Genomic DNA, 25,483 nt, shown 5'->3' on the forward strand with positions numbered 1-25,483 from the left:
CAGTACAGAGACAAAAGTACATAGTCCAAAGTTCTGTAAACAATAAACATATATTACAAGCATAAATGTATAACACAAAATTATAAATTATAAAATGTTTGTTCTACAATATGTGCATTATTTGCAGACATAAACCTCACCAAGATAGGCTACTCTGCATTAAATCATTCATGTGTTTAGTAATTAATGACCTGTTACATATAGTATGAGAATGCACAATCTGCCGCCACTTCATCTGACAAAACTTCAATTACTGTCTGGTTCGGATCAGCCACCAAATCAGAAATAAGAAGACTGCAGCGGACTGTCAGGACAGCGGAGAGGATTATTGCTGTGCACCCGTCCAACCTTCAGATCTCTACACATCTTTATATCTATAGATCTTTATTATTAGATCAGTTGTTACCTGTTTATTTTTTATGGTCATACATATACACAACCCTTACTGTTTATGATTTTTGTAACCAAAATGTTTTATTGTTTATTTTATATCCACTTATGTCATTCTGTGTCCTTGTGTTGATTTGTATGTATCCTGTGCTTCTGGAAAAAAAACACCCAAAACATTTCTTGTGTGTTTGCCCACACTTGTCAAATAAAGCTCATACTGATTTCTCTGGACACATTTTCAAAGAAATCTCAGCAGCTGAATGACAAGAATTATAATGTCCCCGGCCATCAAACATAACATTGCAGAAGATGTTTGGCCTTTCATTATACAAAATATCTACTACAGTTCATTGACTCCAAATCATTTATTGTGATTTAAGTGAAATGACATTATACATTTTAAAATGAGCAGGTTGGAGAAATTATTAAATGATTGTGCTTTAAAAATGACACTAGTTTAAAAAAAACGTGTTAACACGTAAATTGCGTGTTAACACGTAAATCACGTGTTAACACGTACCTACGTGTTAACGCGTAATTGCGTGTTAACGCGTAAATTACGTGTTAACACGTAATAACGTGTAAACGCGTTTGTTGCAGACGTTTTGGCCCTAATGGCCTTCCATACATATATGAGTGTGTGTGGGAAGTGATAAACGCATACGTGTTTCCCGGCGTGATGCAGCACGAGCAGCTGTTACATCCCACTGTGTGTGTGTGTGTGTGTGTGTGTGTGGGTGCGCGCACAGACTGACAGCTGAGCTCCGCCTACTTTCATGCACGCGCACAGCGCTGACGTGTTCCAGCTTCCTATCATAATCTCTATTTTGTATTTTTTTCTAATTGAATGTAATTTTGTTTTTAATGGACATTAAAATAATAAAAATAAATCTATATCAAGTCTAATAGTTCCAGTAGGGACTTCTTTAAGTCCCTGATAATACTAATAGACACATTATTTATAATAATAATAATAATAATAAATTACTAATAATATAATATATATAATATATAATATATATAATATATAAAATATATATAATATATATAAAATATATTATATATAATATAATAATAATAATAACAATAATATTATTAATATTAATAATAATAATAATAATAATAATAATAAGAAGAAGAAGAAGAATATTAATAATAATAGTAATATTAATAATAATAATAATAATAAAAACAATAGTATTAATAATAATAATAATAATAATAATAAGAAGAAGAAGAAGATTATTAATAATATTAATAATAACAACAATATTATTATTAATAATATTAATAAGATGAATAATAATAATACTAATAATAAGTAGAAGAAGAAGAAGAAGAAGAATATTAATAATAATAATAATAATAATAATAATAATAATAATAATAATAATAATAATAATAATAAGAAGAAGAAGAAGAAGAAGAAGAATATTAATAATAATAATATTAATAATAATAATAATAATAATGATAATAATAATAATAAGAATAAGAATATTAATAATATTAATAATAACAATAATATTATAAATAATAATATTAATAAGATTAATAATTTTTTTTTATTTTTTTTTTATTATTATTATTATATATACTCCATTTACTGCCACTAAACTCAAATCTGGATCTAGTCTCTCTGGGTCTTTGTGTGTTTTTAATGCTGAAGACAGTCATGAAGCAGAAAACTCACGACACACACCACAGGAAGTCTGTGGTTAGAAGGTTTAGGGTTTATTTTTTTCTTATTAAACCACAGTCACCTGAGAAAAGACTGCAAAGAGTTTCAGAAACTCTATATCTGATGGCAAACACGTGTCGATTCTACACGCACAGTGAGTTTCTCTCTTTTCGGACCATCATCTGACAACTTCTGCTTCTCTCAACCGTCCCCAAAATTAACATCAGGGATCAAGCTCATGCAGAAGTAACAGTAAAAATAATGTCGAAATTGTCGTATTGTAAAATTAAAATGTGGCATTTATACCATAAAAAGAAATTCCTGGAGGGCTATTTTACTGTAAAATGAGAGTACAGTAGGGCCCTGCTACTGTAAAATACATTTACAGGTAAGTTACTGTAAAGGGGCAATTGCAGTAAATTGCCAGTAAATTACAGAAATACAATAAAATGACCATTTATTATTATTGCTATGATCCCCATCTAGCTGCAGATCACTGGTAAACACACAGTTCAATAAACTATCTATCAATTATCAACTATCTATTAACGATCTATCAACTGTCAGTGCAATAGCCTAGTGGTTAGTGTGCTGACATAGGGTGCAGCAGCACTTCAGGGTGTCCCGAGTTCGATTCCCAGCTTGTGGACATTTCCCGTCCCTACCCCCTCTCTCTTCTACTCCGCTTCCTGTCTGAAACACTGTCCTATCAACTTAATTAAGGCAAAAAGGCCAAAAATAAATCTTAAAATAAAAATATCAACTATCAATTGAACTACAAATCTGCCATTAAATGGACAACAAGATCCAGTCATGCACTGCACACAGCCTCCGGTTCTTAATCCTGTCTGATTGCAAACACTCACAGCTGACGCTGCTCATGGACTGATTAAGGACTATAAAGACAGCACACACACACATTGTTGCTGAGTCTTGTTCATCTGTCAAGTTAACATTACGATGCATTTACGATGCCTCGCCTTCTGTGTTTGCTTGCCTGACTATTCTTTATAAACCTGCGTCTGGATCCGCACCCCTGTTTTCAGCGTCCACTTCACATTAAAATTATACATTGATTTTTTTTATACTTAAAATATATTTTAAAATAATGGTGTTTTACCAAAAATACTTTCTTCCTTAATTTCTGTTTCTTGTGTCTAGTCCAAATATCTAAAAATTTGTTAATCAAGAAGCATTTTGCATGTTAATATTGAAATATTGTCTTATTTTCAAGTCAAAATTATGTGAGTTTTTCCTTAAAACAAGCTCAAATAATCTGCCAATGGAGTACGCAAGATAAATATGTTTATTAGATTATTTTATTTACCCCATTAGCAGATTATTTTGCTTGTTTTACGAGACAAATTTGCTTAATTTTAAGTCGTTATTTTTGAAAACAATACAATATTTTTTCACTTGTCTAGTAAATGCTTCTTAATTTAAGACTTTTTAGATATTTGGACTAAAAACAAGACAAGAAAGTAAATAATAGTAAGAACATGGCTACAATAAAAGTCTTGAACACACTGTTTTTGCGGTGTGCGCACTATGAAGGGAACACCTGGATGTGCATCATCATAAAATCAGTGCACCGTCCCATAATTTGCCATAATACGAATGTATTTAGCTTGACCGATTTGACAAATGAATCAGAAATAAAGGTAAATGTGATTTTTTGATGCCTGAAAAAGTGATTATGCTTTGCTTTTGATATATCTGAAATGCATTACTGTAAAAGCAGCAGTGTAGCTTAATACTGTTCAAAACAAATGCTAAATTAATCCAGTACACTGTAAAAATGTCTTTAAATTAGCAGCTTATTTTGTGGTTCATGTTTTCAAGTTGTTTATTTCTGCTTGTGAATTGCATTATGGGATCTTGATCTTTGTTCCAACAACAGTTAACATTGAAAAGTTGTAAAAAGTGACTTTTATTAGCATTTTAGTAGTTTGCAGTGCTATGTTGTCTGAGTTGGTGTTGTATATTACATAAGATCAACATCCCATAATGCAATTCACAACCGTATACACAGAAAACACTTGTGAATCACATAATACGGAAACTGTTCATTAACATATATTTCATACAGTGTATTTACTGTTCAACATGCAGTTTTGTACCCTCTGAACACACCAATTATTCACCAATAGACCTGTAGCGCCGCCTGCCGCCAGAGCTTTAATGTGCGGCTATATAAAACTACTAATAAATCAATTCAGCTACTCTGTAAAAATATATAATAATGAATATATAAATATAAAGATGAATATATAAACATATAAATAAATACAAAAATGATTTAAATTGATATTGTAAATTTACTTGAATATTTTTTGTCAGCGTCATCGCTAACATCACACCAAACATGTTACTTTTCTCCGCGCTGCTCAAACTTGACCAATCACAGATAGACTATATGACGAGTTCCTAATTATTAACATAATAGTATTTTAAAATACAAATTCCTAAAGACAATGTGCTCTTGTATACCAGAAATGAATCAGCATATGTTCTACACATGTTGTTGAATTATTATAGTTATATCCTAAAAGTGACAAAAAGTCATGGGAGTTTCAGCCCTCAGCTCAGCCCCCGCAAGAACGTGACCGTTGCGTGTCTTAGCAACCGGCATTAGCGGTATTTGTCGCGTCGCGTTCACGGTATTGTGACGCGCCTGCGGAAGTTTTTTGCGGCTCTTCTTTCAGTGTTTGAGCGGATTTACTGAAACCCTGGCGGAGGAAAAACTGCAGAAAACGCAGCGAGAACCGAAGTGGAAGCTCCTGGAAGTGTGTGTTTCATCAGTATTCAGCGGACCGTGTGTTTGTTTCTTCACGAGTTTCTGCAACTCCTGCGCGCGCTCGACGCTTCAGTCAGAAGACGGAGTAATAAACACGGATGGTTTTACCCGATAAACTCGACCAAATCTCGACGAGATATTCTTCAAAAGTCCAGGAAAACCGGTAAATATCTGTCAGATATTATAAACAGTCTCCAGGTCTGAAAATCGGCGTGTTTCTGAGGTGAATTTTGATGAGACGCGAATTCAGGGATATTGTATTGAATATAAATCACTCCTGGGTTTAAAAAAATGTTCGTATTTGGTGGTTTTAAATCTATTTTCTGTCTCTCTGATTTTGATCCTGTCATTTATTTTCTATTTATGCCTCTGTTTTATGTTTGTTTTTCTTTCGCTCCATTAGTTTGTCTCTGGTCTGTTTTCATGTTTCAGGACTCAAGTGTCGTTAAATGTATTAACCTATTCAACAATATGTGCGTTTATTATGTCCCACACTCTCTCATATGAGGTTATATTTGTATATTCTGTCCATTATATACGTTAATTGAGGTAAAGCTGGTTTTATATTAGCACATTCGTTCAGCGACATCTTCTGACACGCTCCCTATATTGTCTAGCATGGTACATTGAATATTCAGTCTGAAATAGCATGGAGGAATGACTTCAGACTAACATTAGCACTGTTTAATTGACTGTAAATAGTGTCATACTTTTATAGTCATTGGCTGCTTGTATGATTTCCCTATTTAAAACTTGCAAAGAATACTTTTCTGAACTATATTATTAAGGAGAAAGTCTGAATGTGTGAATATATACCCAAACTCACCTCAATTAACACACTCCAGTGTTTCATTAGACTCGACAAGTGAATCTGAAAACACACACATACACTCCATTGTGTTTCATCAGACTCGAGTATTATTGAATATATTATACACCAATATATGCGTTTATTGTCTCCCACACACTCCTATATGAGGTTATCTGTGTATATTCTGTCCGTTATATACATTAATTGAGGTAAAGTTGGATTTATATTAGCACATTCATTCAGCGACATGCTCCCCATATTGTTTACTATGGTACTTTGAATATTCAGTCTGAAATAGCATGGACCAATGACTTCATGATAACATTAGCACTGTTTAATTGACTGTAAATGATGTCATACTTTGATAGTCATTGGCTGCTAATATGATTTTCCTATTTAAAAATGGCAAAGAATACTTTTCTGAAACTATATTATTAAGAAGAAAGTCTGAATATGTGAATATAAAACCAACTTCACCTCAGTTTCATCAGACTGGAGTATTGTTGAATATATTATTCACTAAAATATGCTACTATTATCTCCCACACACTCCTATATGAGGTTATCTGTGTATATTCTGTCCGTTATATACGTTAATTAAGGTTTTATATTCGCACATTCATTCAGATGACAACTTGTGACATGCTTCCTATATTGTTTACCATGGTACATTGAATATTCAGTCTGAAATGGCATAGAAGAATGACTCCAATATAACATTAGGACTATATAATTGAATGTAAATAGTGTTGTACTTTAATAGTCATTGGTTGCTAGTATGATTTCAGTATTAAGAATTTGCAAAGAATACTTTTCTTGAATATTATTATTATATTGTTAAGAAGAAAGTCTGAATATGTGAATATAAAAGCAATTTTATCTTAATTAGACGTTATATCTGCCTGTTTTTCTACACCGTTCTCTGCATTTTCTGTGTTTCTGTCACGGTTTTTCCCTTTTCCATGTCTGTCTCTGTTTTTGTGCTCACTCCTTTTCTCTTTCGGTCTCTAATTTTGTCTTTCTATCTTTCTATTTTCTCTCTGTTTTTGTTTTTCTGCCCGTCTCACCATATTTTCTCTCCATGTTTTGGGTATTTCTGTCTGTGTTTTTGTTTTTCTGTCTGTCTCTGTGTTTTTCTCTCATTCTCTGGGTGCTCAGTTGTTGGAATGTTTGTCTTGTTTTCTTGTAAATGCACAGAATGTGTGTGTGTGTGTGTGTGTGTGTGTGTGTGTGTGTGTGTGTGTGTGTGTGTGTGTGTGTGTGTGTGTGTGGGCGGGTGTGTGTGTGTTCAGAGATGCACTTGTTGAGATGAAAAACACAGACAGCAGTAGTAGGTATGTGTGTTAAGATTCACTTGTAGAGTGTAGTGAAACATGGGAGTGTGTTTGAGACAGACAGGAACAGTGTGTGTGTGTGTGTGTGTATGGATGTGGTCTGAGCCACAATATTTCACAGGCGTTGTGGGGAAACTAATTGAGCTCTTAAAGACACACACACACACACGCACACATTAGTGGAGCTCTACATGCTGAAGGTGATTTCAGTTCCTCTAATGCTCATAATGGAGAGCTGTGTGTGTGTGTGTGTGTGTGTGTGTGCTGCGCAGCGTTGAAGGGGTTTGTGTTGACGTGTCGAGGGGTTAACTGGTCCTGTGATGTGTCTGGAATGTTAATCAGGCTGATGTTTGTTATAAACACTGAAGCAGCTCAGTATGCCTGTGTTTCTCTCAGTGAATCAACACCTCCAGTGTGTGTGTGTTTGCGTGCTGAGCTGTTCACCTTTTTATTGGCTACATCAGCTTATTATCAAATGCAGCACATGATGTAAATCTGGGTCGATACAAGTCACAATATAAGTCCCCATCGTTGCATTAAAAATGATTATCCCTTCTGTGAAATTTTGATCTCTTTTATAAATATAAAGAAGATTTTTCCAACTAATTTATGAATGTAACCGATATAAATACAAATAAACTAATAAATTACTAATAATAACATTTTACACTTATTTTATAATGACGTTAAACTTATTTTGCAAGATACTAGTATTCAGCAGCGACACAGTGGCGCAGTAGGTACTGCTGTTGCCACACAGCAAGAAGGTTGCTGGTTCGAGCCTCGGCTGGGTCAGTTTGGTGTTTCTGTGTGAAAAATGTTCTGACCCAGCTGTGTTTGCATGTTTGCATGGGTTTCCTCCGGGTGCTCCGGTTTCCCCCACAGTCCAAACACATGTGGTACAGGTGAATTGGGTAAGCTAAATTGTACATATGTGTATGAGTGTGTATGGATGTTTCCCAGAGATGGGTTGCAGCTGGAAGGGCATGTGCTGCATAAAACATGTGCTGGATAAATTGGTGGTTCATTCCGCTGTGGCGACCCCAGATTTATAAAGGGACTAAGCTGAAAAGAAAATGAATGAATGACTAGTATTCAGCTTAAAGAATTACTGTTTAAAGCCTTAACCTAGGCCATGTCCCCACTAATATATTCATTCATTAACTTTCCTTCAGCTTAGTTCCTATATTCATCAGGGGTCACCACAGTGGAATGAACCACCAACCCTTCCAGCATATGTTTCATGCAGCGGATGCCCTTCCAGCTGCAACCTATCTCTGGGAAACACCCATACACACTCATTCACACTCGTACACTACAGATAATTTAGCCTACCCAATTCACCTGTACTGCATGTGTTTGGACTGTGGGGGAAACCGGAGCACCCGGAGGAAACCCACGCCAACACGTGGAGAACATGCAAACTTCTCACCGAAGCGCCAATTGACCCAGCCGGGACTCGAACCAGTGACTTTTAAATAGCCACAAACACACTTTCCATTTCCAGTTTATATGCATGAGCGAGACTTTGAGAATCATGTTGTATGTGTGTGTTTCTGCACACAAAACTACCAAAATAGCATTTAAAAAATAAAAAAACAGATGTTGATTTACCACCAGTACTGCTGTTTGGAGGTTTTGGTACTGAATGATAAACAAAAAGAGAACTAGAACTTCTGTTAAATCTACAGAGTCGGTTACTGCACAATTAACCATCTGAATATGACCAAACATCAGCTGATTTGGGAACATGTTATTAGTCACACAACAGCTGGCTCATAATGTTAGGGCTGTGTAGTAAGAGCAATATCATATATCTTATAGATGAAATAAAGTCTAGTGTATATTACGCTTTACTGTTTATTTGGGTTTTTCCCAGTACTTGGTTGTGGCTGGAAGGGCATCCGCTGCGTAAAACATATGCTGGAGTAGTTGGTGGTTCATTCCTTTGTGGCGACCTCTGAAATGGAGTCTTACAGCAGATGCCCTTCCAGCCGCAACCCAGTACTGGAAAACACCCATACACACTCATTCCCCTACACACACACACACACACACACACACACACACACACACACACACTCATACACTCATACACTACAGCCAATTTAGTTAATCAATTCCCCTGTAGCGCATGTGTTTGGGCTGTGGGGGAAACCGGAGCACCCGGAGGAAACCCACGCCAACACGGGGAGAACACACAGAAACGCCAACTGACCCAGCCGGGACTCGAACCAGTGACTTTCTAGTGCAAACTAACTAAATGCCTAAATGCTAACCGGTTAGCATAATATGTTTGAAACACAGTGCCTCCCCTGCCGTCCAAAGCCACCTCCTGAAACACGAACGTGCACATTAAAAGGCCATGAACCCCCCCGTCTCAGCAGGGTGTTTTCACACCTCTAGATTGAAAAAAGTCAGAAAAAGTGCAGCTTTTGTTTGGGTGGGAGTGTCGAGTGGTGAAAGAGGGAAGGGTTTGCATGAAAAGGGGAGTTTCAGTGTGAGCACGCGCAGATTTTCACAGAGGCAAAACAAACACAGACGGACAGTGACTATGTTTAAATGGACATCAGTAATCTAATTATTTGCCAAGTTTTTAATTTGTCGACTGCAGTTTGTCACTTTCACTTTCACTTTCATTCAGGAACATTTTATGCATGCCCCCGTGACAAACGAGATATTGGATATTGGATGCAAGTAACTGCTGGAGAAGTGTGGTTTTAATAGAATGTTAGATACCACATGCTGTATGGGAGAAAACCCCCCCCCACTGCATTTCTTGGTAACTTAGATGCACTCGGTAGGTAGCATCAGAAAACCGTGTGTGTTTAGACTATCCTGTGACAAAATGTGGCAAAAATCCTACGCGACGGTAATAGTTTGATTGCGGTGTTTACATGTTTACATTCGGAGATCAACATTTACAGCGCATCTTTCAGCCCATCATATTGTAGTGATATTAACCTACTGTAAACTAACTGAATCAATTTGATTAAGGTTTGTCTTTAAAAACTGAAAGATTACTGCTGATGACACTAACTTTGCCATCTGAATAAACATAAACAAAGAACACTGATCACACACTTACCAAATCTGTAGAGTCAAGACAATCAACACCAACTGCAGCCGCATCTTTAGCAAAAGGAGATGAGTGGCAAATGCGGATTTCACCATTTCCAGATGCGAAAAGCTCTCGGGAAAGAAATGTTCATCACAAATGTATTTTTGTCGCGTGTTAGCAGACCACTGTAATCCACACACGTGAGTCCAGCTGCGCTCTCATAGCAGGGAAATGGAAACAAAAGCACATTTATAAACGCAATACTGACGACCCATGTCTCCAAACAGTTCTTCTTCTTCCACTTGTTTTAATTACGGCTGGCAACACAACGTGGCTTTTCACTGAACACTGTTAACAGGTTAAAATAGTCTTCGAAGCTATATCATGCATATTAATGAAGTTGCACCTCATTCACAATAGAGCGTGCTGATTGGTCGGAAACAAGTCTTTCTCATGAATTAATGCTGCACACTCAAACGCGTCATGTTGTACTCGCCGGTACAGACATCCAGTCACACAATACACACAAGGATCTAATCGCCGTGATATAGCTTCAAACTTTCTTTTAAAACTGGAAGAACGAATTTGCTGGAAATAACACAAAAACAACCAAAGCAGTGTGTTTTAGCAGCCTGGGACACATACATATGGCTGTCAACATCTCAAAACATGTGTTGTGTTGTTTCATGACCCTTTAACAATGACAGTTGACAACCCACTAGATCATGTCGTTCACTAGTTAGAAAACTTTACAGTACTTTATAATACCACAATTCTGAATGAACAACTGGGTTATATCTAGCATGTTTCAGTTGTGTAGCAGCAGAACCCATTATAATGTGCAATATTTCATGCATGCAAGGATTGCTAGTCTTACTCTCTCACTACTGTATGCTTAGTGTTTGGCCGGCGGCATGCAGGAATTACACTTATTTCAGAGCCAATATTCAGAGTAGCGGTGAACAATATTGGGAGCACGTCACAGGCTGTCACTGTTCAGAAATGACCCAATGTGAATATAAATCCATCCTGAAGATCCTAAGTAAAGCAGGCTAGGCGGAATAGCGCTATTTACTGATGCTCTGTTGTTAAACTTAATATAAATGTACATTATGGATGCTGTTAAAGGCCCTTATGAAACTGAGAATAGTCAAATCAGTCTTACATCGGGAGATTTCAGTGGCTGAACAACACTTCTGTGCATATAACCCATTCATAAATACCCAATCTACATCAGCTCTGCCTGACTAAAGAGATTTAAAACAGAACATGACCTGTCTAACAGAGACACTTCAGCCATGGTGTCGTCCAGCGTGCAAAACTCACTCCAATATTGATTTAGGAGTTTAAAGAGTTTTGATTCAGCGTTTGTATTTACCGCTGTGACTGTCTAGTGTGCACATAAACACGTGTACACGCAAATGGCACATCTATGTGATGTATAACTGCTGCAGATCTACAAATCTACAGTCTGGGTTATTTATCAGAATTATGAGAATTATCAGCCTGACAGTATTTAATAGGATGATCATTTGTTAGTCTTCTGCCTCACCCAGAATATAAACACATATAAACACATTTAGATCATTTCCTTTAATCAGTACTATTGGAGTGTGAAGAGACGTTCAACACCAGCACAACAACACATGTCTCTGAACACCATCACCTACTGCAGCTGTAACTGAGAGCAGCCGATAGTGCAGTGTTTATGTGCTGAAGGCTGTGTGTGTGTGAACGTGGAGCACTTCATGCATCCATTGAGCTGTTGATTAGCTGGTCAAAACTTCACACCGCGTGTGTTTGTGCGACTTTGTAAGCATGTGTTAGTGAGACTTTAACCACAACTGAGAAGCCTGTTCGCAGTTTTCATCCTGTTTCTGTTGAACGTGTCGCTCTGAGTGCAGCGTTTTATAGAGCCTGTGAAGCCTTTCACGGCCTGTAATTACACAGTAGTTTAATTCTCCTCTTGTTTTCTGGGTTTAAAGCGTTTCGTCTGACAGATGAAGGTGGGCCGGTGTTTGTGACTCACGGGGGTTTTCAGACGGAGTGGGCTTTATGAGAGAGAGCTGGTTTTTAATGTGTTTGCTTCAAAGACGTCGTGTTTTTTTGGTGTCTGTATTAAATGACATTTAAAAAAAGGGTCTGTGAAATGGACGCAAGTGAAGAGTGTGTGTTTAATGTTTGATATAAAGTGTACGTCAGATTCCTCCCTCAGAGAATTTAGTGTCAGTTATTATATTATTATAAACAGTGTAAACTGAGGTAAGACAATTACTGTATGGACTGAAGATTCACCTGAAGTCTCACACTGTTAAGTGGATGTAGATTGAGTGCATTACATAGAAGTGTGTGTGTGTGTGTGTGTGTGTGTGTGTGTGCATGGTTTCTGCTACATTCATTCTTCCATGACAGGGCGCCACGCCAAGATTCATACATATATTACAAAGATACATACATACATATATATATATATATATATATATATATATATATATATATATATATGGGCATATATAAGCATAAATAATATTATGGATAATATATTTGAACATATATGCACATATTTGTAATTCCAATGTCCAATGGTTACATACGTACACACACACACACACACACACACACACACACACACACACACACACACATATATATATACAAATGGTTTCCGCTACATTCATTCTTCCATGGCGGGGCACCAGGCCAGGATTCATCCCGCCACGGCTACATTACAGCTTCTCATTCAAAACATTCTACTTTTCTAATAGCAGGTGATAATCGCACCAAAGCGTATTAAAATGTAAGTGAATTATAACAGTGTGAACTTTTCTGTAACCGTAGTTGTGCTGTGCGTCATTTGTTTAACCCTTTAAGGTGACGTGCTGACTGGCTGACTGTGACAGGTGCGTTATGCGTGAGGCCAGCAAACACGACGTACAGTATAGCTGTTTACTTTATTTCAGGACGCATTATTACCGGAGACATTCATAAATATTCCTAGCAAATCTAATAAAGGCTGGAGACATCCTCGTTACATTAACGCACTAAATCGCACCTCAGCAGTGTTTATTTGAGAGCGCACAAGAAGATCTGCGTGCTCTTGAAGCGGCTTATATTTGAGGGGGAGGCAAGAAGTTTTGTGCACGAGCAGAAAAAATCAGAGCGCAAGCAAAGAGATCCGCATGCTGTAGGCTATTATATATATGGGATCTCGACTTCTAATACTGCGCTCACGACATTTGTCAATGAAATAACCCCACAGGTAGTTGGTAGATCTGTGTAAAAAAGGCCTGCCGCCATAGCTGGAAACAAACACAAAGGAAACAGTGTGTGTGTGTGTGTGTATGTGAGTGTGAGTGTGTGTGTGTGTGTGTGTGTGTGTGTGTGTGAGTGTGAGTGTGAGTGTGAGTGTGAGTGTGTGTGTGTGTGTGTGTGTGAGTGTGAGTGTGTGTGTGAGAGCGAGAGTGTGTGTGTGAGAGAGAGAGTGACTAAATGTATGTCTGTGTGCATGCATATAAAGACGTGTGTGTGTGTGTGCGTGCCTGTGTGTGTATCCATGACTAAATGTATGTCTGTGTGCATACATATAAAGATGTGTGAGTGCGCATTTCTGTGTGAGGGTGTGTGTATGTTTGTGTGTGTGTGTATGCGAGTGTGGTAAGTATAAGTGAGTGTGTGTGACAGTGTCTGTGTGTGTATTTTGTATGTAGTGAAGTAAACACTGCCATCAAACTATTACAGTCATGTAAGACTTTTCGCCATATTTTTTCCACAAGATTCACACAAGCGGCTGTCAGTAAAGCAACACACACACACACACACACACACACACACACACACACACACACACACACACCGTGAAATGCAGAAGTTTTTTCTTTTCATTCAGCGTGCGTTATTAAATTCCATAACACTCTCGCCAGTCCTCACTCCTTATGTGCGTCTAATACCCCAGTTTGTCACGGGGGCATGCATGAAATGTTCATGAGTGAAGGTGAAACTGCCGAACTGCAGTTAAAGTCACCCAAAATTACAGGAAACTCTTCCATGAAAGCACTTCACGTAAACACCATATAACTATAATGGCAGATAACTAGATTACTGATGTCCGTGTAAGCGTAGTCAGTAGTCAAGATCCAGAAGGGCCTCCTGCTGATTTGATTCAGAAGGGCACTCTTTTGTCAGACGGCTCACCGGTCAGGGATACATCCACGCTGAAATATCGAGGTGAAAGTCATCATAGCTTGAGTAGAATAGACCCAGCTCCCAACCCAACTTTGAGAATAGATTAACAGCCATATTTTTTTTTTGCGCCCGATAAGAGTCTGACGTTAACGCCGATAACGGCCCACCGCTAACAGGGCTCGAAATTACCCTTTTTTTCTTGGTAGCACCGGTGCTCCTAACTTTTTTGACAATTTAGTCGCCTTCACCAACAATTCTGAGCACAGTTACTACACGTTTAATATGAACAGATCTACTGCATTTGAAATCAACACTAATCAAAACTAACCAACAAACAAAACTCTGTATGCGCTCGCCGGCCCTGCACACACTGCCTGACGTGATTGAGATGAACTGAATTAACAATAATAACTGTGCTGTTCTCACTGGTGCTGTCTGATATTGCACAGATGATATTGACATATCACTTATTATTTGCAGACGTCATCTTAATAGCAGTAACAGTCTTTTCATGAGCTGCAATATTAGTTTCATCTCAGTAAATGCATGCTCTTTAGCGATGGTGAACGCGGTGTCAGTCGCACTACTGACACCATCATGACGATTAAATGAAGGATTAAATAATGTTAGAACATCTCGTGCTTAAAATGTGTAGATTCAGGGGCAAACACTGTTACCTGAAACCTCCGTCCCACCAGCTTTACGGTGAATGCTGTAGTCATTTTCATAGCGGACTTTAACCTCTGGAAGTCTTTTATCCACTCTTGGAAAAGTGTAAATCCTGGATTGACTTTCAGCACATGATCACTGATCAGATGTGTCATTATGTAACTCTAGGTGGCTCCTAAACCTAAATCTGTCAGTGTTGTTTTCATTCTCTCGTATCCAGACCTTTACATTCACGCAGCTGTAGCTCCCTTTTATCATGATTGACAGCTGATATTAACCAATCCATTTGCGTTCAGTTCCAGAGCAGTGGGCCAATAAGAAGAGCTTGAAGGCGGGACATTGCAGGCTTTGTTTACTGCATCAAGTTGACATGTTTTAAACCATTCCTGAGAGCTGCGTTTGGTGTTTTTAGGTGCAAAGAGACATAATGCGTGAATATCTCCTAAATCTGCGCATGTGGTGAACATTTTGCTGTGAAAACTGGTCGCATGACATCAATTTTATGCACTCACACAAATGCTCCCAAATATATTTTGAGGTCGCATAGATAACATTTCAGGTGCATATGTGACCAAAACGGTCGCAATTTCGAGCCCTCATATATATGAGCAATTCCATGCAAATGTCAACCTTACCATGAAAAAATGTTCACCAAAATACGGAAACTGTTTCTAGGGTTTTTGTGTAAGCAAGTATTTTACAGTACTTTAGAAACACTCAAAAATGTCTCTGTCAAAGTTTTCAAACTATTATATTTGATTTACCAAAGTCACATTCTTAACATAGAGATGTCACATCCATAACATCACTGTTTTCCTCATATATGCCAAAATATAAAATCAATGATTTGTTGTTCTGTAGTGAGTCAACTGTTATCCCTTTTATTAGCATTGTTTCTTTTGGGTTGTGCAGTTTAATTCACAAAATTTCTACAAAGTATGTTTTACACTGGAAACTCGCAGACTTTTATGGTCACATCCATAACGCATCTTTATTTTCCTCATTTAAAGTACAAAACATGTTTACAGATTAATATTTTTCTGCTCCCATAACTTTGTGGTCAGTTGTTTTGGGAAATATAAACAGATGTTTCAATATATGTATGTGTGTGTATGTGTGTGTGTGTGTGTGTGTGTGTGTGTGTGTCTATGTATGTGTGTACGATGTATGTGTGTGTCTGTGTGAATATATTTGTGAATCTGTGTGTGCATGCATATGTGTGTGTGTGTGTGTGTGTGTGTGTGTGCGCGCATCAGTTTTATTGAGGATTTGAAAACTTCAGCATTAATGTATCCTCATAATCCCGAACATGCTGCTGTTTCACTTCTCCACTCCACTTTCTCTTGTTGAGCTGCATCAGTCAGAGAGTTTAATAAACAGATGAAGGTTGCTGGTGTTCCTGTAGTGCTCGTGCTGAAACATCTCGTATTCAAATCAGCTCATCGTTTACTCAATGATCAGACAGTAAATATAGTGATGTAAAATGATATCGACATGCACAAAAAGTCATCAGCTTTATTCTGGAGCTTCACAGTTTGGGAGCTCGTCTAGTCTTCATCACTTTACTCTGCTGCTGACATGTGTGAAAACACTGTTCCAGCTAACAGCATTTAGACTGAACTCTGGCCAAACAGTGCTTGACAACAGCTTCATTTAAAATGTGCTAACAGCTTCTGGCCTCAATGAAATCTACAAAATAATAATGCATTATTGAAAGTGAATATTTACAAACAGAAATATGTGAAAGCTGCAGTAGGTGATGGTGTTCAGAGACATGTGTTGTTGTGCTGGTGTTGAACGTCTCTTCACACTCCAATAGTACTGATTAAAGTAAATGATCTAAATGTGTTTATATGTGTTTATATTCTGGGTGAGGCAGAAGACTCAACAAATGATCATCCTATTAAATACTGTCAGGCTGATAGTTCTCATAATTCTGATAAATAACCCAAACTGTAGATTTGTAGCTCTGCAGCCGTTATACATCACATAGATGTGCCATTTGCGTGTACATGTGTTTATGTGCACACTAGACAGTCACAGCGGTAAAAACAAACGCTGAATCAAAACTCTTTAAACTCCTAAATCAATATTGGAGTTAGTTTTGCACGCTGGACGACACCATGGCTGAAGTGTCTCTGTTAGACAGGTCATGTTCTGTTTTAAATCTCTTTAGTCACGCAGAGCTGATGTAGATTGGGTTGTTATGAATGGGTTATATGCACAGAAGTGTTGTTCAGCCACTGAAATCTCCCGGTGAAAGACTGATGTGACTATTCTCAGTTTCATAAGGGCCTTTTACAGCATCCATAATGTACATTTATATTTAGTTTAACAACAGAACATCAGTAAATAGCGGTATTCCGCCTAGCCTGCTTTACTGAGGATCTTCAGGATGGATTTATATTCACATTGGGTCATTTCTGATCAATGACAGCCTGTGACGTGCTCCCTATATTGTTCACCGAATATTCGCTCTGAAATAGCATGTCAGTACGGCTTAGTAATAATTCCTGCCTGCTGCCGGCCAAACACTAAGCATACAGTAGTGGCTTTACAGGGCTCCAAATTAACATTTTTACTTGGTACCACTGGTGCTTTAAAAATTTTGTCGCACCCACCAATTATAAGCAGCATTACTACAAGTTTTAACGTTATATGAACAGATCTACTGCATTGGAAATCAACACTAAACAATCGAACAAACAAACAAAATGACATCTGCATGCGCCCACCGGCCCTGTACGCACTGCTTGACATGAATGAAACTTAGTTAACAATAACTGTTCTCACGGCTGGTGTCTGATATTGCACAGATAATACTGACATATACCTTATTATTTGCATACGTCATCTTAATAGCAATACCGGTCTTTTCATGAGCTGCAATATTAGTTTGATCTTAGTGAATCCAAGCCCTTTTGCGATGGGAACGTGGTGTTACATTTGACATATAGCTGCCACCTGCACAGCTGACAACATTCTGAAGATTAAAAGAAGGATTAAACAGAACCTCTCTTGCTTAAAATGTGTAGATTTGACAAACGCTGTTACCTGCAAACTCTGTCACACCGGCTTTATGGTTTATTAATGCTTTAGTCATTTTCATAGCGGACTTTAACCCAGTGGAAGTCTTTTATCCACTCTTGGAAAAGTGTAGATGCTGGATTAACATTCAGCACATGATCAGTAATCAGATGTGCCATTATTTGTAACTTTAGGTGGTTTCTAAAACTAAATCTGTCAGTGTTTTCATTCTCTCGTATCCAGTGCTTTACATGTTCGCGGTTGTAGCTCTCCCTGTCATCTGAAGAAAGGCATCAACTGAGTGATTGACAGCTGATATTAACCAATCCATTTGCATTCAGTTCTAGAGCAGTGGGGCCAATAAGAAGAGCTTGAAGGCGGGACATTGGGGGCTTTGTTTACTGCAGCAAGTTGACATGTAAACTGTTTTAAACCATTCCTGAGCGCTGTGTTTGTGAGTTCTAAGATGCACACTGCGTGAATGTCTCCTAAATCACGCAGTGAACATTTTTCAGTGAAAACTGGTCGCACGGCACCAATTTTATGCAGTCGCACCAATGCTCCCAAATATATTTTGAGGTCGCATAGATAAAATAAAAATTTTGGGCGCATATGTGACTAAAACGGTTGCAATTTTGAGCCCTGCTTTAGGACAAAGCGCATGAGAGAGTAAGACCAGCGATCCTTGCATGCATGGGGGCTCCGGTGTCCCCCACAGTTCAAACTAGAGCTGTGTGATTTAGGGAAAATATCTAACTGCAATTTTTTTAAACAGATATTGTGATTTGGATTTGATTTGCGATTTAATTTTGTTGTAGAGCTTCAGGTAAAACGCAGTGAGTGTGAAGAAACTGATTTATTTTAAATCTTTAGAAATGAAACACTCACTTTTCAGTAAACACAAATCAAATGACCTTACCTGTCTATAAACAAGTTGAACTCAAATTAGGGAGACGGTGTATCTTAATATAAAAAAATAATAGTTATTAAAATTATCAGCAGACTAACATGACTGAAGCAACTCTGAAGTTGTACTTTGCTGTTGCTTGCTATAGATTCAGGTTCACTGACAATACTATCAGTTGAGTTTTTAGCAGGACACTCCTCATATAGTCGCCTGTGGTGCTTTTTTAGGTGCTGATTGCTTTATTTCCTCATGCTGTGACAACAATTCTTACAAATGACCTTTTTTTGGTGTCTGTGACTTTGAAACCAAAATATTCTCATATTATTATGAATTAATCTGTTAATGCTTCAGAAGCAGCAAATGTAATCATCCTGCACTCGTCACTCGTCTGCACTTTATTGTGTGTTTGTTTTTATTGTGGGCGTTCCACATCCGCGCAATTCTGATTGGTCAGGAGAAAGTGTGCTCACTTAATTGGCTAGTAAGACTGGCCACACACAGACGGCAGTCACGCATAGCGGGGGAAATGAAATAATACAGATATATTTCACATCACAGTCTCTTGCAAAGTTTCAAAATTGCGATTCGATTTCAATTAATCGGATGCTTCAGATTGTTTATTCATCTATTTATTATGTTGAAAGTGTTATGAAAAGCTGTGATGTTTAAGTTTTATTTATTTTTATGTTCTTGTCGTTTTCTGTGATGGTGTGAATGGTTAGTGTGTGCATTTTGGTTGCAGGCAGTGATTTATTTTCCTGGCTCTTTCAGGGTCATGACGTGTGTGTGTGTGTGTGTTTTAATACTTTTTCCGTGTATGACGTGTGTGACCTGAAGATCCAGTTGTGAATGTGGAGCGTCTAGTTTTTAAACCTAGGAGGGATATTCAACTCTGTGTGTGTGTGTGTGTGTGTGTGTGTGTGTGTGTGTGTCCTCATGTATTTTTACATGAGGATATCCCTCTTTAACTTTGTGTGCTGTGTTAAAAATATTTAAAAAAAAATTTCTGGCCTGATTCTCTCGCTCTCTCCAGGGTATCCCCGGGGTCTTTAGAAATCTTAAATCTCAAAAGCTAAATTTTAGCCCTAAATCAACCAATATATTGTTGTAGGTAGTGTTGTAGGTCTCAAATCAACCAATATATTGTGTTGTAGGTCTCAAATCTTTTTTAACAGGCCTTAATTTTCCGTTGTTCATGTATAGCTACCCAATCTGGCCATTAACAAGCAATCATACCACAATGTATGCTCATACAATCACCAACAATCCCAATCTCAATACATTTATTTATTTAAAGTAACATTTTTAACTCTATTTACCATAATATTTTAACTACTTTCCTTACAGTAATATTTATTTTAAAGTTTAGCATTTATTTACTGCAGAGGATAGTGACTGTAATGTGAAGCGGACGCTGACAACAGAGGTGCAGATCCAAACGCAGGTTTATTAAACAGAGATGATAACCCTAACCCTAAATCCAGAGTCGTAGTCATGCAACGGATGGTCAAAAGGCAGGAAGCAGACAACAAACAAAACAAAGCTATGGTCAAACAGGCTAGGAAAACACGTCGTAATGTTCACAATCAGTTCAACAAGACTCAGCACTGAGGTGTGTGTGTGTGTGTGTGTGTGCTGTATTTAAAGTCCATCTATTCAGTCTTTGAGCAGCTCCCAGCTGTGTGAGTGTAATCAATCCTGATCTGGAACAGGTGTGTGTGTGGTGCATGACTAGAGTTTGTAGTCCATATACCAGCAGATTTGTAGTCCTTTAGCGATCTGCACAGGCTGGATCGCTGGTGACTGTTACACTGACTTGACCTCTATTTTTTATTATTAAATTATCATTGTTGTATTATTAAATGTGTTCAATTCTAATTATTTTTTGATAGGGTAAGTGGAAATCTTTTCCAACTGGGATATTTAAAAAAATCCATAGCATTTAGCCTCGTATAAGTCTAAAACATAAATGTCTTAAAAAGTCTTAAATTTAACTTGGTAAATCTAGAGCTGGGCAATATGGGCAAAAAATCATATCTTGGTATTTTTAGGAGGAATGACAGTATATGATAAATATCCAGTATTTTCCAATAAATGATTAATTGAGTGTTAAAGCCTTTATTAAAACTTTATTAAACATTTTTGAGCAAAATATAATTCAAACACAGGGGTTTCCCTCCCTGTTCACAAATAAACAGCTGCACAATAAATAACAGCTGCACTAAATCTGATAAATAAAATACAGTACAGGTTTTTCTCCTGCTTAAAACTATAAGATGAACAACATTACAAATTATAAACAAAAATCTTTGATAAATAAATACGGTACAGGGTTGTCCGGGGAGTCAGATTTCGATACAACACCGGCACTGCATGTTCCTCCATGTCGCGTCAGTAATGGCTCGTTCTTGAACGTTTCGTTTGTATGACTCATGGAGTGAATCGTTCATTTGCGCATGCGCTCATTTGCGCAAGTGGAGCTCGCGTGCTACTTTAGAGTGGTCTGTTTCGCACAGAATGCGCACGTGTGGCCTCAAACCATATAGATATGAAAGATATTAGATAATCCCGCATCACGTTGGGGAATCATGTCAATATCTCCCCAGAACTTCATATACCGCCCAGCTCTAGGTGAAACCTGCAGAAACCCTGTCTCCATCCCCTCCCTCTCTTTCTTTCTTTGGCATGGCTAGTCAATTATTGCCAAAGCATTGCGCATTATATAAACAATGAATACAGTACAACAATATAGCGATTATATATGCATGAGCATGAAAAACAATACAGAAATATAGTGATTATATAATACATATATACATATATTACAATACATACTCAATTTTACATAAATCGATACATAAACAAATAAGACGTTGTATAATATTATTTTTAGAATAATAATATTATTTAAAAAGATATCTCGTTCAACAACAATAATAATGTTATTCATCTTATTGTTATTGTTGTGTTATTAATAAAAAAATCAAAATATTTATATATTAAAATAAATAAAAATCTAAATATATTTATATTATATTACTTTCACTTCAATTCTCCCACCTTGCTTTATTGATTTGACAAATATTACACATGTATTGCCAAAGCTGTTGTAATATTTACATTAAATAGAACACATGAAAACTAATTACACAGTATAGTTAATAACAATTCTAATTATGAAATAATAGACAATAATAATAATAACAGGGCGTCACGGTGGCGCAGGGAATAGCATGATCGCCTGACAGCAAGAAGGTCACTGGTTCAAGTCCCAGCTGGGTCAGTTGGTGTTTCTATGTGAAGTTTGCATGTTCTCCCCGTGTTGGCGTGGGTTTCCTCCGGTTTCCCCCACAGTCCCCGCATAGGGGAATTGGGTATGAGTGTGTACGAGTGTTTCCCAGTACTGGGTTGCGGCTGGAAGGGCATCGGCTGTGTACAACATATGCTGGAATAGTTGGCGGTTCATTCCGCAATGAAAAAGCATTTTTATTTTTAAACATCATCCATTCACTGTTCCAAATGTCTCTATTTTTAAGTTAATTTATTTATTTAATATAACCTTTACAAATCTTGAATATTTGTACAGTCTATTTTTATGATTTGATTTATATTTATTTTTTATAATATTATATTATATTTCTATTCAGGCTAACAGGCTTTATTTATTACCATAATTCCCTGTATTTTACGACAACTTTAAAACAAGACAGATTCTTAAATAAACAGTGTTCATTTACCACAACACGGCTGACGCAACAGACAACATTGCTTAAAGGAAATTGAGCAAAAACAACGACAGAAAGATGAAGTGTAAACTCTGAAGATCTTGGGATGCGAATATTGAACACGGTGAATCACAATCTGACGTTTATAAGAGTCACTGAAGTGAAGAAAGAGTTTCTGCGTGATGCTCAGGCTTCTGAAACTCGATGTGTTGTATATAAAATACAGATGAATCATTTTCAGGCACTTCCTCCTCTGTGTTATAGTTAGCTCAAATCAGGAGCCATAAAGGGATATTCATCATACTTTAAACTACAGCCTCAGTTTGGACTAAGCTCTGAGGGCCTTCTGTGGTTATTAGAGAACTTAGATAGACCATTAAAAATAGTATGAGCAAATCAAACTCCGTCTCAAACTCTCGTTTAGTCGTTCCTCATTTAAAAGTGTTGCAGGAAGTGCATCAGTTTAATGCAAATAAACAAGAGTGTGAAAACTAGCAAAGTGTGTGTGTGTGTGTGTGTGTGTGTGTGTGTGGAGGGGTTTGGGGGGAGAGAGAAACGCTCATAGAATTTGAAAATGTTTAGTTATTATTATTCTTAATTAACCTGTTTATTGTGATAACATGTATAATATGGCCTCCGGGTGCTCCAGTTTCCCCCACAGTCCAAACACATGCGCTATAGGGGAACTGATCAACTAAACTGGCCGTAGTGTATGAGTGTGTCTGTGAATGAGTGTGTATGGGTGTTTCCCAGTGTTGGGTTGTAGCTGGAAGAGCTTCCGCTGTGTAAAACATATGCTGGAATGGTTGTCGATTCATTCCGCTGTGGCGACACCTGATGAATAAGGGACTAAGCTGAAGGAAAATGAATGAATGAATGAATAAAAACACATGTAAATGATAAACATTTTGGTAAATTTATGCTTAAACTTTGCATTGACTCTACAAATCATGCATGTGGGTCCTAATTAAGGACAATCATGACTTCTTGCAGATCTTGCAATGTGACATTTGCAAGTTCACACATTGTGAAATCGATGCTCAAATGATATGTATAGTGCAGCGCTAGTTGTAGCTGTGAAAAAAAAATATGGAGCTGTAATGAGCTCTAAACCTGCCGGAACTACTTTAACTGTGCCTTTATCTGACAATAGCCAAACACCTGAGAGTGACCATCAGCCAATCAGAATCAAGCATTTAGCTGATCTGTGGTATAATGTTAGTGTAGTGATATGGAGCTGTAATGAGCTCTAAACCTGCCGGAACTACTTTAACTGTGCCTTTATCTGACAATAGCCAAACACCTGAGAGTGACCATCAGCCAATCAGAATCAAGCATTTAGCTGATCTGTGGTATAATGTTAGTGTAGTGATATGGAGCTGTAATGAGCTCTAAACCTGCCGAAACTACTTTAACTGTGCCTTTATCTGACAATAAGCAAACACCTGAGAGTGACCATTAGCCAATCAGAATCAAGCATTTAGCTGATCTGTGGTATAATGTTAGTGTAGTGATATGGAGCTGTAATGCGCTCTAAACCTGCCGGAACTACTTTAGCTGTGCTGTTCTCTGACAATAAGCAAACACCTAAGAGAGATCATCAGCCAATCAGAATCAAGCATTCAGCAGATCTGTGGTATAATGTTAGTGTAGTGATATGGAGCTGTAATGAGCTCTAAACCTGCCGGAACTACTTTAACTGTACCTTTATCTGACAATAACCAAACACCTGAGAGAGACCAGCAGCCAATCAGAATCAAGCATTCAGCAGATCTGTGGTATAATGTTAGTGTAGTGATATGGAGCTGTAATGCGCTCTAAACCTGCCGGAACTACTTTAACTGTGCCTTTATCTGACAATAACCAAACACCTGAGAGAGACCATCAGCCAATCAGAATCAAGCATTCAGCAGATCTGTGGTATGATGTAAGTGTAGTGATATGGAGCTGTAATGCGCTCTAAACCTGCCGGAACTACTTTAACTGTGCATTTATCTGACAATAACCAAACACCTGAGAGTGACCATCAGCCAATCAGAATCAAGCATTCAGCAGATCTGTGGTATAATGTTAGTGTAGTGATATGGAGCTGTAATGCGCTCTAAACCTGCCGGAACTACTTTAACTGTGCCTTTATCTGACAATAGCCAAACACCTGAGAGTGACCATCAGCCAATCAGAATCAAGCATTTAGCTGATCTGTGGTATAATGTTAGTGTAGTGATATGGAGCTGTAATGAGCTCTAAACCTGCCGAAACTACTTTAACTGTGCCTTTATCTGACAATAAGCAAACACCTGAGAGTGACCATTAGCCAATCAGAATCAAGCATTTAGCTGATCTGTGGTATAATGTTAGTGTAGTGATATGGAGCTGTAATGAGCTCTAAACCTGCCGAAACTACTTTAACTGTGCCTTTATCTGACAATAAGCAAACACCTGAGAGTGACCATTAGCCAATCAGAATCAAGCATTTAGCTGATCTGTGGTATAATGTTAGTGTAGTGATATGGAGCTGTAATGCGCTCTAAACCTGCCGGAACTACTTTAGCTGTGCCTTTATCTGACAATAACCAAACACCTGAGAGTGACCATCAGCCAATCAGAATCAAGCATTCAGCAGATCTGTGGTATAATGTTAGTGTAGTGATATGGAGCTGTAATGCGCTCTAAACCTGCCGGAACTACTTTAACTGTGCATTTATCTGACAATAAGCAAACACCTAAGAGAGATCATCAGCCAATCAGAATCAAGCATTCAGCAGATCTGTGGTATAATGTTAGTGTAGTGATATGGAGCTGTAATGAGCTCTAAACCTGCCGGAACTACTTTAACTGTACCTTTATCTGACAATAACCAAACACCTGAGAGAGACCAGCAGCCAATCAGAATCAAGCA

The 25,483-nt window shown here is 37.7% G+C and overlaps 1 protein-coding gene across 1 annotated transcript in view; it reads left to right on the plus strand.

The window, feature by feature from the left end:
* Positions 1 to 4,729: 4,729 nt before the first annotated feature.
* The window catches only part of LOC130216850 (arf-GAP with Rho-GAP domain, ANK repeat and PH domain-containing protein 1-like), a 122,875-nt gene continuing 102,121 nt past the window's right edge, over positions 4,730 to 25,483 (plus strand). The window contains exon 1 of the mRNA XM_056448730.1: positions 4,730 to 5,031. The gene's annotated coding sequence lies outside the window, so the exon portion shown is untranslated. The remainder of the gene's footprint in view (positions 5,032 to 25,483) is intronic.

The sequence above is a fragment of the Danio aesculapii genome, chromosome 23 (genome assembly GCF_903798145.1).
Source record: "Danio aesculapii chromosome 23, fDanAes4.1, whole genome shotgun sequence".
Classification (NCBI taxonomy): Eukaryota; Metazoa; Chordata; class Actinopteri; order Cypriniformes; family Danionidae; genus Danio; species Danio aesculapii.